Here is an 18,729-nt window from a genome sequence, read left to right as displayed (position 1 = left end):
CACAGTTCGTAAATGTTCAAATCTACGTCTACTTCCTCAATACTAGCAAGCTTTAATACAAAATTATAGATCTGGCCATTTTTTCTGCGCCCAGCGTGCTGCTTTTCTTTGAAGATCCAACTAATTCGCCTGCGAGTATCTCTTCTCTTTTCCAAGTTAAGTTGTCTCGTCGTAGTTCACATGAAACAGAGAACAAAATTATTTTAACAACGTCCAAAAACGTGTCCTGTCACGGATTGGCCATTATAATTGAATTCTGTGATTACTTTTGTAAATGATGAAAGTCTATATGTGGTGAATGCAGCTTGCCGCTAACTTGGTGTAATGTTTGGTCTGTACAGAAGTGTATCTGTCGCCTTTATCGCTCTTTCACTCTCACACAGAAATGTTCTTTATCTGTATACAGTTTAAACTATATTAAGTACTTGAGATCAGCCTAGTAGAATCTCTGGTGGAGCCCTTCGTCTTAATATTCAGCGGCTGGCTCGCTAGAAAAGATCTTTGCATTGGTTATTATTATTAAGCGTTGCATTCAGTTGGGAAAATCGATCGTTTGAACCATTCGTTCAGTTTACGACAGATCTAAAATTTCAGATGTGAACGAAGCCTTTTTGAACGATTTCTAAACTCAGAGATTGCAGGCTCTCTTCGTCACAGCTGAAACTTCCCAATTAATTACAGGGCCCAGACAATCATCAATGATTCAGACAGAGAACTCATTCGTCATTCACTCTAGAATAAAATGTTCACAAACCTTATTTCAGAGGCAAAATTATATTGACTCATTTCCATACATGTTCCGTTTGGTGTTGGTTCCAAGTCTCTTACAATTTGCTGGTACAGGTTTATCTTCTCTTTACTATCGCGCTAGCGGCACAAACTATCCTCTTTCCTATCCCGCTTTAGCGCAAAGAAGAATAAATAAAACTCCTTTAGCAATCTGATAATCTTCAAACGAATACTTCCGAAGCTGTTCCTCTCTCTCTCTCTAACTACAATAACCATGGAGCATACATTTTCGTACCTCTGTTGTTCCAAGGAATAAACGTACTAGAAAAATACCTTGGCGTCGACGAGCTGTCGGCGCATATATTACTAGGAAATCTGATCAGATACTTTACAAACGTAAATAAATGTGGATGATTTGATTGACCATTATTAATGATTGCGTGATAGAGGGTAATTTTCCAGTGGGTAGATTACAACTTGTCACACGGAACTTTTCGCACCATTCCACGACGGTGGTTTTCGACATACTTGCTATCCCATATACATTCTTCATTCTCCGATTGATGTCTATTAGTGTTTGTCCTTCAGGAGTCAAGAGAAAATAACAGCACGTTGGTCGTATTTGGATCCATTTGGTAATGACTTCGTCATAGTTCATTTTTCGGCGTTTACCGCACACACGTTGTACAGACACGAATGTCACACAGATCCCTTGCCAACATGTCGGTGCTTATACACCCGCATTGGTGCTACATTGCATGTACACTGCAGCAGTGCCTTAGTACAGAGACTTTTTTATCGCTTCTAATATTTCCACATCAGTTTAGTTTTGCCCGTCCTGTATCAGCCGACTTCCAAATTTTCCTTCGTGTGATACAACGTGTGCGAGATAGATCCGTTCAGAAATTCTAAATAACAATATTTCAAACCTCGTCTCATTTTTGGCTAATGTTTCACTGATTGTGTCAATAAGCGTGTGTCTCGTGATAACTGTGCATTTTCGAGCATTTGGGAGTTCCGCAAAATCTCGCACTATATCGTTGATAGTAACCTACCTCGTGTCGTTCAGAAAATTTGACCTAAGTTCCTTTAGTAAAAAAACAAAGTTTCAGTACATATCTAAGGGAAGGAAGGAAAATCCATGAGCAATACCGAAATGTAATTCACGTACTATTCCAAAGAAGAGTGTAACAGATACTAGTGTCAGAGGCGTTCAGAAACAGTTGTAATCTATAAACTGAATAAAGTTCCTTGGCCCTATGAAACACCTGTTAGATTCTATATTGTCTTTGCGGATAAGTTATCTTCTTTTTTAACGGTAATATGTAGGAGATCCCAACAGCAATTGGGCCAAGTGGTTGAAAGAAAGCACAGGCCACTACTACGTACAAGAAGCGGAGAAAAATTTATCCACAAAACTTCAGGTCAATATCTTCAGTATTTGTTTGTTGTAGAATATTATAACATATTCTGAGCTCCAATGTAACGTAACATTGTTAGTTATTTTGATGCTAGAAACAGTAAAACTCATCTACTGTTTTTGGGGTCTCATGTCCCAATCAAAGTCCTTCAATATCGCCTGAACTACTCCGATATGATTCCATTACCCTTTCTTTATATTTGTTGTTATTCACATCTAACCTCTTTTCAAGACATTATCCGTTCCGTTCTTCTCATCCTCCAAGTTGTTTGTCATCTCCGATAGAGTACAAATCATCAGCAATCCTAAAAACTTTCATTTTTTCCTCCCTGGTCTTAATTTCCTTTTCCTGACTCTCCTCTTTTTATTTTCATTTTAGTGGGTGTCTTCCGATTAGTTTGAGGCGGTCCGTCCCGAATTCCCCTCTTGTACCAATCTTTTCCTCTCATGATAGCACTTGCAACCTATGTCTTTAATTATTTGCTGGGTGTATTCAGATATGTCTACCTCCACAGTTTTACGCTCTACGCCTCCCTCTGGGCCAGTGAAAGTTATTCCTTGATGTCTTAACACATGTCGTATCATCCTGCCCTTTTTTCTTGTCAGTATTTTCCATAAATGCCCCTCCTCCCCCATTCCGCGGAGAACCTCCTTATTTGATCCGTTCACCAAGTTTTCAACATTCTGCTGTAGCACCACATCTGAAATGCTTCGATTCTCTTCCATTCCAGTTTTCCCACAGTCCATGTTCCACTGCCACACAATTCTGTGCCCCAAACGTACAGTCTCAAAGATGTTTTTCTCAAATTAACTTCTATGTTTGATACTAGTAGACTTCTCTCGGCAGTAAATGCCCCACTTTGCCAGTGCTAATCTGGTTTTTATCTCTTCCTTGTTCCGTTCATCATGGGTTATTTTGGTGTATAGGGAGTATAGTTTCTTAACTACATATGCCTTATCATCACCAACCCTGATTTTAAGTTTATCTGCGCTTTAATTTCTGCTACTTCTCTTTACTTTAGACTTTCTTCGATTTACTCTCAATCCATATTCTATATTCATTAAACTAGCTATTCGTTTCAATACATCCTGTGATCCTTCTTGACTTTTAAAAATGGTTCAAATGGCTCTAAGCACTATGGGACTTGACATCTGAGCTCATCAGTCGCCTAGAGTTAGAACTACTTCAACCTAACTAACCTAAGGACATCACAAACATCCATGTCCGAGGCAGGACTCGAATCTGCGACCGCAGCAGCAGCACCGTTCCGTACGGAAGCGCCTAGAACCGCTCGGTCACAGCCGCCGGCTCTTCAGTTTCACTGAGGATAGCAATGACATCAGCGAATCTTATCACAGATATTCCTCCATCCCGAATTTTAATCCCACTCTGCAACCTCTCTTTCACTTCTGTCATTGCTTCTCGGTTGTATATAAACTGAACAGTGGGAGTGAAAGGCTGCATGCCTATCTTACTTGCTTTTGAATCGAAGCATTTTGTTCTTTGTCTTCCAGTCTAATTTTGCCCCTTCGTTCTTGTACATATCGTCTACTACCCTTGTTTCCCTATAGCATACTACTATTTTTCTCAGAATTTTAAATATCCTGCACCATTTTACGTTGTCGAACTTTTTTTTCAGTTCGAAAAAGTCTTTGAACGTGTCTTGATTTTCCTTCAGCCCTTATTCCGTAGTCAAGCGCAACGAGAAAACTACCTCTCTGGTGGCCTTACATTTCCTATAGCCAAACAGATCGTCTAGCAGAACCTCAATATTCTTTTCCATTCTTCGGTATATTATTCTTGTTAGCAACGGATGCACAAGCTATTATACTGATTTTACGATACTCCTTGCTCTTCTCGGCTCTTACCATCTTCGGATTTGTGTGGATAATACACTCCTGGAAATGGAAAAAAGAACACATTGACACCGGTGTGTCAGACCCACCATACTTGCTCCGGACACTGCGAGAGGGCTGTACAAGCAATGATCACACGCACGGCACAGCGGACACACCAGGAACCGCGGTGTTGGCCGTCGAATGGCGCTAGCTGCGCAGCATTTGTGCACCGCCGCCGTCAGTGTCAGCCAGTTTGCCGTGGCATACGGAGCTCCATCGCAGTCTTTAACACTGGTAGCAAGCCGCGACAGCGTGGACGTGAACCGTATGTGCAGTTGACGGACTTTGAGCGAGGGCGTATAGTGGGCATGCGGGAGGCCGGGTGGACGTACCGCCGAATTGCTCAACACGTGGGGCGTGAGGTCTCCACAGTACATCGATGTTGTCGCCAGTGGTCGGCGGAAGGTGCACGTGCCCGTCGACCTGGGACCGGACCGCAGCGACGCACGGATGCACGCCAAGACCGTAGGATCCTACGCAGTGCCGTAGGGGACCGCACCGCCACTTCCCAGCAAATTAGGGACACTGTTGCTCCTGGGGTATCGGCGAGGACCATTCGCAACCGTCTCCATGAAGCTGGGCTACGGTCCCGCACACCGTTAGGCCGTCTTCCGCTCACGCCCCAACATCGTGCAGCCCGCCTCCAGTGGTGTCGCGACAGGCGTGAATGGAGGGACGAATGGAGACGTGTCGTCTTCAGCGATGAGAGTCGCTTCTGCCTTGGTGCCAATGATGGTCGTATGCGTGTTTGGCGCCGTGCAGGTGAGCGCCACAATCAGGACTGCATACGACCGAGGTACACAGGGCCAACACCCGGCATCATGGTGTGGGGAGCGATCTCCTACACTGGCCGTACACCACTGGTGATCGTCGAGGGGACACTGAATAGTGCACGGTACATCCAAACCGTCATCGAACCCATCGTTCTACCATTCCTAGACCGACAAGGGAACTTGCTGTTCCAACAGGACAATGCACGTCCGCATGTATCCCGTGCCACCCAACGTGCTCTAGAAGGTGTAAGTCAACTACCCTGGCCAGCAAGATCTCCGGATCTGTCCCCCATTGAGCATGTTTGGGACTGGATGAAGCGTCGTCTCACGCGGTCTGCACGTGCAGCACGAACGCTGGTCCAACTGAGGCGCCAGGTGGAAATGGCATGGCAAGCCGTTCCACAGGACTACATCCAGCATGTCTACGATCGTCTCCATGGGAGAATAGCAGCCTGCATTGCTGCGAAAGGTGGATATACACTGTACTAGTGCCGACATTGTGCATGCTCTGTTGCCTGTGTCTACGTGCCTGTGGTTCTGTCAGTGTGATCATGTGATGTATCTGACCCCAGGAATGTGTCAATAAAGTTTCCCCTTCCTGGGACAATGAATTCACGGTGTTCTTATTTCAATTTCCAGGAGTGTATTTCTTCGAAAGTCTGATGAGTTGTAGCCAGTATCATACATTCTACTCACAAATGTGAACAGTCCTTTAGTTTCCACTCCCTCCTATGATTTCTGGAATTCGATGGATTATTATCTATCCCTTCTGCCTCTTTTGATCCTAAGACGCCCGAAGCTCTTTTAAATTCTCATTCTAATACTGGATACCCTATCTCTTCCATATCGACTCTGTTTCTCCTTCTGTCACCTCATCTGACAGCTCCTCCCTTTTAAAGAGGTTCAGTGGTTCAATTGGTTCTAAGCACTATGGAACTTAGCATCTGAGGTCATCAGTTTCCTAGACTTAGAGGTACGTAATCCTAACGAACCTAAGGACATCACACACATCCATGCCCGAGGCAGGATTCAAACCTGCGACCGTAGCAGCCGCGTGGTTCCAGACTGAAGCACCCAGAACCGCTCGGCCACAGCGGGTGGCTTTTAAAGTGCACTTCAGTATTGGCTTTCCACCCATTCGCTCTCTCCTCTGATTTTAACCATGGAATTCCGATTGTACTCTTAATGTCGCTGCCCTTGCTGTTAAATTCGCATAAGGCTGTTTTGACTTTTTATACGCTGATTCAGTCTTTCTGACAATTATTTTCTTTTCGACTTCTTCACCTTATTCATGCAGCCATTTTGCCTTAGCTCCAGTTCGCTTCCTATTTATTTATTTCCTATGTGACGTGCATGTCTGTTTTTCTGAATTTCCCTGAACGTCTTTGTATTTTCTTCTTTCGCGACTGACTGAAGTACATCTTCTGGTACCCATGGTTTCTTCACATTTACCTTCCTTGTACTTACGGTTTCCTTTTCTAGTTATGTGATGGACGTTTCCAAAGGTGTTAATTCCTCTTTAACTAAACTCCTACTGAACTACTCATTACCGAAGTAGTTATAGCCTCAGAGAACTTCAAGCGTATTGTTGTCGGAGTTGGTTTGTTGTCGACTCTGATGAGAACGAAACAGGATTGTTTACAGTAACACATTCTCTGTTGTGTCACAACGAATCCTACTCTCGTTGTACCATTTTCTGCTGCTGTTGATATTAACCTACTCTCGCCTGTCGAGAAATCCGATCTATATTGATCCCTGGCATTCATGTTTTCAGATTTTCTAGATTCCCTACCACGTTCAAGGTTCTGACGTTCCACGCCCCGACATTCCCTTGTTTATTGTCTTTTGCTCATCGTCATCTCTCCGTTTGGAGCACCTCCCCGAAGCAGGACAAAGGAAGCTACTTAATGTAGAGACAAGTATTTTACAACGTGCGTAACGTAAAAGATTCACTTTCCTGTAATCACTTAAACTAAGACCAAAGTTAAAAAAAAAAAAAAAAACACAAGGTTCTGTAGACAATTTCATAAACAGAAATATAGGAATCACACAAAAGAGCTTTAATACACAATGAATATAGTAAGAAAGAAGTGTCTGAAAAACTGTGTCAGACTTACAGCGGACACAGTACATAATAAGAGGAGAGGATTTCGGTATGATATCTAAAAAAACAGAAGGAAACAAATGGAAATTGCTGACTCCTGTACCCCGAATAAAACACGACCAGAAGACATAGTGCACTAGTCCCAGAGTAACACCATACATAACTATAACGTAAGTAATCTCAATATCAGTTGCATTCAACTATACTGGAAATATCAGATACTTTAAATGTCATCGACAGGCCGCAGATGTGGACGTGTAGCGATTGGTAACACTTCAACTATGAAGGGATGCAGGTTGTCCGCAATGATATTCACATAGTCCAGCACTGTCACTGTGCCTTCGACTGCTACTGCAAACCCTATGTATTTCCATGAAGTGTCACCAATAGCATATGACTGTCCCGACTAGTTTGTGTCCGTGGCGCGCTCCATTACTTCGGGTATCCGCTAGCCCGGATGACATCCAGACATGATCGTCAATCTGTTGTAACATGAAACGTGATTCAACCGATTAGGTGTCACATGTGTTGATCGAGGGTCCACTCGATTATTCCGTCGTTTCCACTGCTATCATAGCTAGCGAGGTGGCTTGGTCAACATGGGAACACTTAAAGTTCGTCTGCTGCGGATACTCATGTTCAACAATACACGCTGAACGGTTATCTATGAAACACTTTAGCGTGCACCGGCACTGTATTCTGTCGACTGAGCTGACACAGATCACTTCCCTCCTCACCTCCCCCCTCACCTCCCCCCTCACCATCCCCTAACCTGAGGGCAGGCGTCAGACCTATATGTTGTACGGTGATGCGTACACGTCCTACATTGTCGTCTACTAGTGGTTTGGTCGTTCTTCAGCACAGTATCTCTCGAAGATCCGGAAAACTTCGCCTCTTCGGAGATGTTTGGTCCTAGGGGTCATGCCACATGAATCTGCCCATTGTCAAAGTAGCTTGTCAGTAAATTTCAACATTTTCAGCTGGTATCAACGCTATAATGATTTCCCATTGACTCTGATTCACTTATATAAGTTATATACTAGTGCATACTGATTAAATAATGCCTCACAATACTGGTTGATCTTACACATATCACTCGGTCGTCCTACTACCTTCCCTGACGCAAGCTGTAGCCCTTTGCCACTACAACGCTCAGAATTGCAGCGTGTAACATGGCGGTGTGTAATGAGCGTGAGAAAGCCGGTGCGTGAGAAACAGCGTGCAGTAATCCAGTTTTTAACAGTCGTCACAGGGAGAACGCTCACCTTCAGCAAGATAGTACCAGATCACACAAGTTCACTGCACCATCTGCAACAACCCGACACCTCCGGTTCACCGTTATCGATCCCACTCCTTGAGCATGACAATGCTAGACCACACAAGATCACTGGGGTTCACTGTCATCTATCATCCTCCACCCAGTCTCGAGATGGCCCCATCCGATTTTCATCTCTTTCCCAAACTTAAGGAATGACTTCGAGGGCTTTCCTGTGATAGTGATGGAGTAATGCTAGCAGAGGGGAGGCTGTGGCTCTGTGACAACAATGTTAAACATTCTACACTGGCGGAATCAGCAAATTGGTCTCTCGTTGGGATAAATGTGATCGTCGCCAGGGTGATTCTGTTGTAAATAAATATGTGGACACGAAGATTAAAGATTTAGAACGTTAATAAAGTTTTCTTTATTTGAAAGTATTACGAGCTTTCATATAAAAAATTTGTCAGCACGCCCTCCTACTTTCCTTACCACGTTAAGTACCAACAATGCCACCCGGCGATGTTGCCTCGATGTGTGAAGTGGTCATAGTTCATTTGCTTCATCAGCGGGGGTCTTAATACTGTTGTTGTTGTTGTGGTCTTCAGTCCTGAGACTGGTTTGATGCAGCTCTCCATGCTACTCTATCCTGTGCACGCTTCTTCATCTCCCAGTACCTACTGCAACCTACATCCTTCTGAATCTGCTTAGTGTATTCATCTCTTGGTCTCCCCCTACGATTTTTACCCTCCAAGCTGCCCTCCAATACTAAATTGGTGATCCCTTGATGCCTCAGAACATGCCCTACCAACCGATCTCTTCTTCTGGTCAAGTTGTGCCACAAACTCCTCTTCTCGCCAATCCTATTCAGTACCTGCTCATTAGTTATGTGATCTACCCATTTAATCTTCAGCATTCTTCCGTAGCACCACATTTCGAAAGCTTCCATTCTCTTCTTGTCCAAACTATTTACCGTCCATGTTTCACTTCCATACATGGCTACACTCCATACAAATACTTTCAGAAACGACTTCCTGACACTTAAATCTATACTAGATGTTAACAAATTTCTCTTCTTCAGAAACGATTTCCTTGCCATTGCCAGTCTACATTTTATATCCTCTCTACTTCGACCATCATCAGTTATTTTACTCCCTAAATAGCAAAACTCCTTTACTACTTTAAGTGTCTCATTTCCTAATCTAATACCCTCAACATCACCCGACTTAATTCGACTACAATCCATTATCCTCGTTTTGCTTTTGTTGATGTTCATCTTGTATCCTCCCTTCAAGACACCATCTATTCCGTTCAACTGCTCTTCCAGGTCCTTTGCTGTCTCTGACAGAATTACAATGTCATCGGCGAACCTCAGAGTTTTTATTTCTTCTCCATGGAGGGGGCTATAACAAAACTTCCACGAAATAGAGAGATTTGAAGTGATTACTGACATTGGTTAAGATAAAAGGCTGTAAAACACTAGCATCGCTTTACATTCACCATCAAATCCTCCTTACCACAGAAAAAGATATGTTTAAAATAATTCTCACTTCTTGTTCAGTCATAGTTGCAGATTTTTAATTTATGAGATGTTTCCATCTCCCTTGATTATCTTCACCTCTAAGTAGTTGCTTCGGGAGCCCGTGCTCTCAATTGAAAACCTCATTACAGAGTACTTTGAAATGAGGTTATGAACAGACAAGACAGGTTGCCGACGCAACTACACGTACGTGAAGAGGATCCAGAGTGATTGAAAAACGTCATATTGTTAAAAATGTGCAACTGAGAATGAACAATCAGTGAGAACTACTTTCAACATCTCTCTTCCTTCAGTATGGTGAAACAGATGCTGTTTCTCTCGAGACGGATAGTCGGCTATAGTGAAAGAGGGAGATGTGTTCGAGTACAGACACAGGCGGGCGTTGGAGATAATAATATGAACACCAAGCACTCAAAGAAACATATGACATTCTCCCATCCTGTACCGTTGAAGGGTAGCACCAGAACGAACAGACATGAATTATTAGCGGAAGTAGGAGCTAAATGTGAAATACCTGCAGAACTTGAACTCCATCGATAAAAATTTCGGTTGTTGTCCAAAAATATTGCTCGATTATTTCAATGTAACCGACCTGCGTCACTTGTAATTCCTTACTAAGCAGTAATGTAAATCTGATTTTCAATCTGTACCCCGATTAACTCTGTGTCTGTGAAAACATTTTCACAACATTCAGAAAGCATTAACATACAATCACCAAAAAGTAGAGGACAAAAAATTCTGCGCTATGGTTTTCGTCCCTGCGGGAACAGCTGAGCATAGCTTCGTTGATCGCTCTTCCGTTACAATCAGTAAACCCATACACGATGTACATATCGGCCATCTCTCCATCTGTAAACCAATCCAATCTGCTGTGCATCCCTATTAATGTACAATTAACACTCCCAGAGAAACAAACACAAAACAGAGCTGGGCAGTACCGTATGCAAGATTAAGGGCGAAAAGTAATGTGGGATTATTCGAGTCGACAACAATCACAGCAAGTGGATGCAACATGTTCTCTTCCAAAAAAGGCACACAGGACATACATCGACATTTTCGCTATTTTGTGTATATTGTTCAAATGGTTCAAATGGCTCTGAGCACTATGGGACTCAACTGCTGTGGTCATAAGTCCCCTAGAACTTAGAACTACTTAAACCTAACTAACCTAAGGACAGCACACAACACCCAGCCATCACGAGGCAGAGAAAATCCCTGACCCCGCCGGGAATCGAACCCGGGAACCCGGGCGTGGGAAGCGAGAACGCTACCGCACGACCAAGAGATGCGGGCTGTGTATATTGTCAGCGCATTATAAACACAAAAATAATTAGTAGTAACAAATTAAATCACATAGCACTTTTGCGTAAGAAACCAAGGCAGAGCACGAGCCCCTTGTTAGAAAATACTCAGAAATATGCCTGAACAGCCTCCGAAATTTTGTCGCTGGCGTTCGGATTCACTTTGTATTCTAATAGGTTGAACAGCCAAAAAAACTGGTACACATGCTGGATATCGTGTAGGGCCACCGCGAGCACGCAGAAGTGCCGCAACATGACGTGGCATGGACTCGGCTAATGTCTGCATTAGTGCTGGAGGGAACTGTCACCATGAATCCTGCACGGCAGTCCATAACTCCGTAACAGTACGACGGGGTGGAGACCTCTTCTGAACAGGACATTGCAAGGCGTCCCAGATATGCTCAATAATGTTAAAGTCTGGGGAGTTCGGTGGCCAGCGGAAGTTTTTAAACTCAGAAGAGTGTTCCTGAAGCCACTCTGTAGCAATTCTGGACGGGTAGGCTGTCGCATTGTCCTGCTGGAATTGCCCAAATCCGTTGTAATACACAATGGCCATGAATGGATCACGTGATCAGACAAGAGTCCCCTGCTGACATGCAAGGTCCATGGATTCATGAGGTTGTCTCCATACCCGTACACGTCCATCCGCTCGATACAATTTGAAACTAGACTCGTCCGACCAGGTAACATGTTTCCAGTCATCAACAGTCCACAGCCGTTGTTGACGGTCCCAGGCGAAGCGTAAAGCTGTGTGTCGTGCACTCACGAGTGGGCCTTCAGCACCGAGGCCCATATCGAAGATGTTTCGTTGAAAGGTTCACACGCTGACACTTGCAATGGCGCAGCACTGAAATCTGCAGCAATTTGCGGAAGGACTGCACCTCTGTCACGTTGAACGATTCTATTCAGTCGTCGTTCGTCCCGTTCTTGGGAGATCTTTTTCCGACCGCAGCTATGTCGGAGATTCGATGTTTAACCGGATTGCTGTTAGTCACGGTACACTCGTGAATTGGTCGTAGGGGAAAGTCGTCACTTCGTCGCTACCTCGGAGATGCTGGGTCCCATCGCTCTTGCGCTGACTAAATGTTGATAGCCCGCCACATTAGCAACAGTAACCGATCTAAAAACTGCGGCAGACACTTGTTGTCTCATATAGGCTTTGCCGACCGCAGCACCGTATTCTGCCTCTTTACATATCTCTCCATTTCAATACGCATACCTATGTAAGTTTCTTTGGTGCTTCAGCGTATTACAAAAGGAAACCAGTATTGTATAATTTTCGTTGTAAGATATACAATTAGTTTGAGTCTAACCTAAAAAAGTGTTTCTGTCGGCCGACGAAGGATCTGGAATTTTTCCTAATTCATTATTATCTCCCACATTCCGTAAGCGACGTAGACAGAGCAGCCGATGTTTCTAAGGGGAGTTGGCGTTCTGGAGGCTCATGTGGGAGTCCTTTTCTAGAAATTGAGTTACTAAGCCTAGCGATGCATACATTTAATCTCGATTTTAACTGGACTGACGGTTATAATACCAGCATTGTGGCATTTGTGAAAACATCAAAGCAATTCTCAGGAAAAATTAGTAATTCCAGGAAGCATTCTGATGTTGTCAACAACATACGCACGTTTTAATATACCTGCTAATATAATTACCTGTCGTAAATGAGCAGTAAGGTGAGTCAGTGTGGTTGCCACATTTAAAAAAAAAAGAAAGATATGTGAGGGGTAGTAACAATTCACCTGTTTTTAAGCTACATCCACTCCTATTTCAATATATTATTTTTACTACACATTATGTGAAGTACATTTTTTACTCTTGCTTTTGCCGTTCTTATATTTTTCCCGCCGTAACATTACAGCTTGCATTATATTCTGGGGAAGTTAAGGATAACACTTTAGTAGCCCGAAACTTCGTCTTTGGCTTAACAACTACTGTTTGGTGTAAGTATGATACTTATAACAGGCACCAGAAACTTTTTAGTGGCAGCACGGTTTAACCCCTACTCATTGAATATAATGTGGAAGGCACCTTCACATAAAAGGCGGAACCTCCGGCGCATCACACCTCTCAATGCAGGGAACGAAATAATTACGCTGCTCTTAAATTACAGAATTAAAACATTCATCTCAAAAACTAATCGACTCCTTCATCACACCAACGAGGTCTGTCAGAGCTCGGTCAGGTCAAAGACACGCCGGACGCAAGGCCTGCAGTTACGTGTCACCCACTCTTGTACATTTCGATAAAACTTGTGACAGAGTTAATCAGAACAGTTTAGCATATATATTGACAAAAATGGGTTTAAGGGCCCGGCGGCATGCATAATATGAAGCTATATAGCCGAAGCACATTTCCGCTTAAAGATCAATGGAGAATTGACATATATAATCCCAATAAAGGGCTGTCTGTTACCTGTGACGTTATACGGTTTAGCGATAGAGCCGCTCTTGGGAAGCTCCAATCCACGTTAAAGGGTTTACTGATCTTCAACAACAAATTTTCGTACCTCGCGCATACACATACGTTGTTGTTGTTGTTGTGGTCTTCAGTCCTGAGACTGGTTTGATGCAGCTCTCCATGCTACTCTATCCTGTGCAAGCTTCTTCATCTCCCAGTACCTACTGCAACCTACATCCTTCTGAATCTGCTTAGTGTATTCATCTCTTGGTCTCCCTCTACGATTTTTACCCTCCACGCTGCCCTCCAATGCTAAATTTGTGATCCCTTGATGCCTCAAAACATGTCCTACCAACCGATCCCTTCTTCTAGTCAAGTTGTGCCACAAACTTCTCTTCTCCCCAATCCTATTCAATACCTCCTCATTAGTTACGTGATCTACCCACCTTATCTTCAGCATTCTTCTGTAGCACCACATTTCGAAAGCTTCTATTCTCTTCTTGTCCAAACTGGTTATCGTCCATGTTTCACTTCCATACATGGCTACACTCCATACAAATACTTTCAGAAACGACTTCCTCACACTTAAATCTATACTCGATGTTAACAAATTTCTCTTCTTCAGAAACGATTTCCTTGCCATTGCCAGTCTACATTTTATATCCTCTCTACTTCGACCATCATCAGTTATTTTACTCCCTAAATAGCAAAACTCCTTTACTACTTTAAGTGTCTCATTTCCTAATCTAATCCCCTCAGCATCACCCGATTTAATTTGACTACATTCCATTATCCTCGTTTTGTTTTTGTTGATGTTCATCTTATATCCTCCTTTCAAGACACTGACCATTCCGTTCAACTGCTCTTCCAAGTCCTTTGCTGTCTCTGACAGAATTACAATGTCATCGGCGAACCTCAAAGTTTTTACTTCTTCTCCATGAATTTTAATACCTACTCCGAATTTTTCTTTTGTTTCCTTTACTGCTTGCTCAATATACAGATTGAATAACATCGGGGAGAGGCTACAACCCTGTCTCACTCCTTTCCCAACCACTGCTTCCCTTTCATGCCCCTCGACTCTTATAACTGCCATCTGGTTTCTGTACAAATTGTAAATAGCCTTTCGCTCCCTGTATTTTACCCCTGCTACCTTCAGAATTTGAAAGAGAGTATTCCAGTTAACGTTGTCAAAAGCTTTCTCTAAGTCTACAAATGCTAGAAACGTAGGTTTGCCTTTTCTTAATCTTTCTTCTAAGATAAGTCGTAAGGTTAGTATTGCCTCACGTGTTCCAACATTTCTACGGAATCCAAACCGATCTTCCCCGAGGTCCGCTTCTACCAGTTTTTCCATTCGTTTGTAAAGAATTCTCGTTAGTATTTTGCAGCTGTGACTTATTAAACTGATAGTTCGGTAATTTTCACATCTGTCAACACCTGCTTTCTTTGGTATTGGAATTATTATATTCTTCTTGAAGTCTGTGGGTATTTCGCCAGTCTCATACATCTTGCTCACCAGACGGTAGAGTTTTGTCATGACTGGCTCTCCCGAGGCCATCAGTAGTTCTAGTGGAATGTTGTCTACTCCCGGGGCCTTGTTTCGACTCAGGTCTTTCAGTGCTCTGTCAAACTCTTCGCGCAGTATCATATCTCCCATTTCGTCTTCATCTACATCCTCTTCCATTTCCATAATATTGTCCTCAAGAACATCTCCCTTGTATAAACCCTCTATATACTCCTTCCACCTTTCTACCTTCCCTTCTTTGCTTAGAACTGGGTTTCCATCTGAGCTCTTGATATTCATACAAGTGGTTCTCTTTTCTCCAAAGGTCTCTTTAATTTTCCTGTAGGCAGTATCTATCTTACCCCTAGTGAGACAAGCCTCTACATCCTTACATTTGTCCTCTAGCCATCCCTGCTTAGCCATTTTGCACTTCCTGTCGATCTCATTTTTGAGACGTTTGTATTCCTTTTTGCCTGCTTCATTTACTGCATTTTTATATTTTCTCCTTTCATCAATTAAATTCAATATTTCTTCTGTTACCCAAGGATTTCTATTAGCCCTCGTCTTTTTACCTACTTGATCCTCTGCTGCCTTCACCACTTCATCCCTCAGAGCTACCCATTCTTCTTCTACTGTATTTCTTTCCCCCATTCCTGTCAATTGTTCCCTTATGCTCTCCCTGAAACTCTCTACAACCTCTGGTTCTTTCAGTTTATCCAGGTCCCATCTCCTTAAATTCCCACCTTTTTGCAGTTTCTTCAGTTTCAATCTGCAGTTCATAACCAATAGATTGTGGTCAGAATCCACATCTGCCCCAGGAAATGTCTTACAATTTAAAACCTGGTTCCTAAATCTCTGTCTTACCATTATATAATCTATCTGAAACCTGTCAGTATCTTCTGGCTTCTTCCATGTATACAGCCTCCTTTCATGATTCTTGAACCAAGTGTTAGCTATGATTAAGTTATGCTCTGTGCAAAATTCTACAAGGCGGCTTCCTCTTTCATTCCTTCCCCCCAATCCATATTCACCTACTATGTTTCCTTCTCTCCCTTTTCCTACTGACGAATTCCAGTCACCCATGACTATTAAATTTTCGTCTCCCTTCACTACCTGAATAATTTCTTTTATCTCGTCATACATTTCATCTATTTCTTCATCATCTGCAGAGCTAGTTGGCATATAAACTTGTACTACTGTAGTAGGCATGGGCTTTGTGTCTATCTTGGCCACAATAATGCGTTCACTATGCTGTTTGTAGTAGCTAACCCGCACTCCTATTTTTTTATTCATTATTAAACCTACTCCTGCATTACCCCTATTTGATTTTGTATTTATAACCCTGTAATCACCTGACCAAGTCTTGTTCCTCCTGCCACCGAACTTCACTAATTCCCACTATATCTAACTTTAACCTATCCATTTCCCTTTTTAAATTTTCTAACCTACCTGCCCGATTAAGTGATCTGACATTCCACGCTCCGATCCGTAGAACGCCAGTTTTCTTTCTCCTGATAACGACGTCCTCTTGAGTAGTCCCCGCCCGGAGATCCGAATGGGGGACTATTTTACCTCCGGAATATTTTACCCAAGAGGACGCCATCATCATTTAATCATACAGTAGAGCTGCATGTCCTCGGGAAAAATTACGGCTGTAGTTTCCCCTTGCTTTCAGCCGTTCGCAGTACCAGCACAGCAAGGCCGTTTTGGTTAATGTTACAAGGCCAGATCAGTCAATCATCCAGACTGTTGCCCCTGCAACTACTGAAAAGGCTGCTGCCCCTCTTCAGGAACCACATGTTTGTCTGGCCTCTCAACAGACACCCCTCCGTTGTGGTTGCACCTACGGTACGGCCATCTGTATCGCTGAGGCACGCAAGCCTCCCCACCAACGGCAAGGTCCATGGTTCATGGGGGGATCACACCCTTAACGAGCACAAATCACAGCTCATGGTAATTGGAGGGCACGTTGCCAACATTGTATCTGGCTCGCTACACGCCACCGACAATAGAACGCAATTTTGAATTATAATACAATAACCGAGTCGCTGTGTGTTTCAAATAACACGTATCTTAGGTCATGCTCAGAGAGCAGGATCTGAGGTCCCTTGATCGAACACACACACACCCCACGTCATGAATGATTAGTTATTAGCAGCGTCGGCTGGTGAGGGCTGACTGCTAGTCAGTCAGACGCACGGTGCATGTAGTATATCAGTAAGTGTGTGGGATGGGGAAGACTGGCGATCTATCTGAGTTTGACCGAGGGCAGATTGTGATCGTCAGAAGGCTCTGCACGAGCATTTCGAAAACTGCAATCCTTGTCAGGTGTTCGAGGGGTCCTGTGACTAGTGTCTCCAACTTTGGCGAAACCAAAGCGAACTCACGTCGAGACGTTGGGGGGCTCGGTGGTCGCCCCTCTCTACGCACTCCTGGAAATGGAAAAAAGAACACATTGACACCGGTGTGTCAGACCCACCATACTTGCTCCGGACACTGCGAGAGGGCTGTACAAGCAATGATCACACGCACGGCACAGCGGACACACCAGGAACCGCGGTGTTGGCCGTCGAATGGCGCTAGCTGCGCAGCATTTGTGCACCGCCGCCGTCAGTGTCAGCCAGTTTGCCGTGGCATACGGAGCTCCATCGCAGTCTTTAACACTGGTAGCATGCCGCGACAGCGTGGACGTGAACCGTATGTGCAGTTGACGGACTTTGAGCGAGGGCGTATAGTGGGCATGCGGGAGGCCGGGTGGACGTACCGCCGAATTGCTCAACACGTGGGGCGTGAGGTCTCCACAGTACATCGATGTTGTCGCCAGTGGTCGGCGGAAGGTGCACGTGCCCGTCGACCTGGGACCGGACCGCAGCGACGCACGGATGCACGCCAAGACCGTAGGATCCTACGCAGTGCCGTAGGGGACCGCACCGCCACTTCCCAGCAAATTAGGGACACTGTTGCTCCTGGGGTATCGGCGAGGACCATTCGCAACCGTCTCCATGAAGCTGGGCTACGGTCCCGCACACCGTTAGGCCGTCTTCCGCTCACGCCCCAACATCGTGCAGCCCGCCTCCAGTGGTGTCGCGACAGGCGTGAATGGAGGGACGAATGGAGACGTGTCGTCTTCAGCGATGAGAGTCGCTTCTGCCTTGGTGCCAATGATGGTCGTATGCGTGTTTGGCGCCGTGCAGGTGAGCGCCACAATCAGGACTGCATACGACCGAGGCACACAGGGCCAACACCCGGCATCATGGTGTGGGGAGCGATCTCCTACACTGGCCGTACACCACTGGTGATCGTCGAGGGGACACTGAATAGTGCACGGTACATCCAAACCGTCATCGAACCCATCGTTCTACCATTCCTAGACCGGCAAGGGAACTTGCTGTTCCAACAGGACAATGCACGTCCGCATGTATCCCGTGCCACCCAACGTGCTCTAGAAGGTGTAAGTCAACTACCCTGGCCAGCAAGATCTCCGGATCTGTCCCCCATTGAGCATGTTTGGGACTGGATGAAGCGTCGTCTCACGCGGTCTGCACGTCCAGCACGAACGCTGGTCCAACTGAGGCGCCGGGTGGAAATGGCATGGCAAGCCGTTCCACAGGACTACATCCAGCATCTCTACGATCGTCTCCATGGGAGAATAGCAGCCTGCATTGCTGCGAAAGGTGGATATACACTGTACTAGTGCCGACATTGTGCATGCTCTGTTGCCTGTGTCTATGTGCCTGTGGTTCTGTCAGTGTGATCATGTGATGTATCTGACCCCAGGAATGTGTCAATAAAGTTTCCCCTTCCTGG

The sequence above is a fragment of the Schistocerca nitens genome, chromosome 7, assembly GCF_023898315.1.
Source record: "Schistocerca nitens isolate TAMUIC-IGC-003100 chromosome 7, iqSchNite1.1, whole genome shotgun sequence".
NCBI classification, from domain to species: Eukaryota; Metazoa; Arthropoda; class Insecta; order Orthoptera; family Acrididae; genus Schistocerca; species Schistocerca nitens.
Note: the sequence above shows the minus strand (reverse complement) of the source record.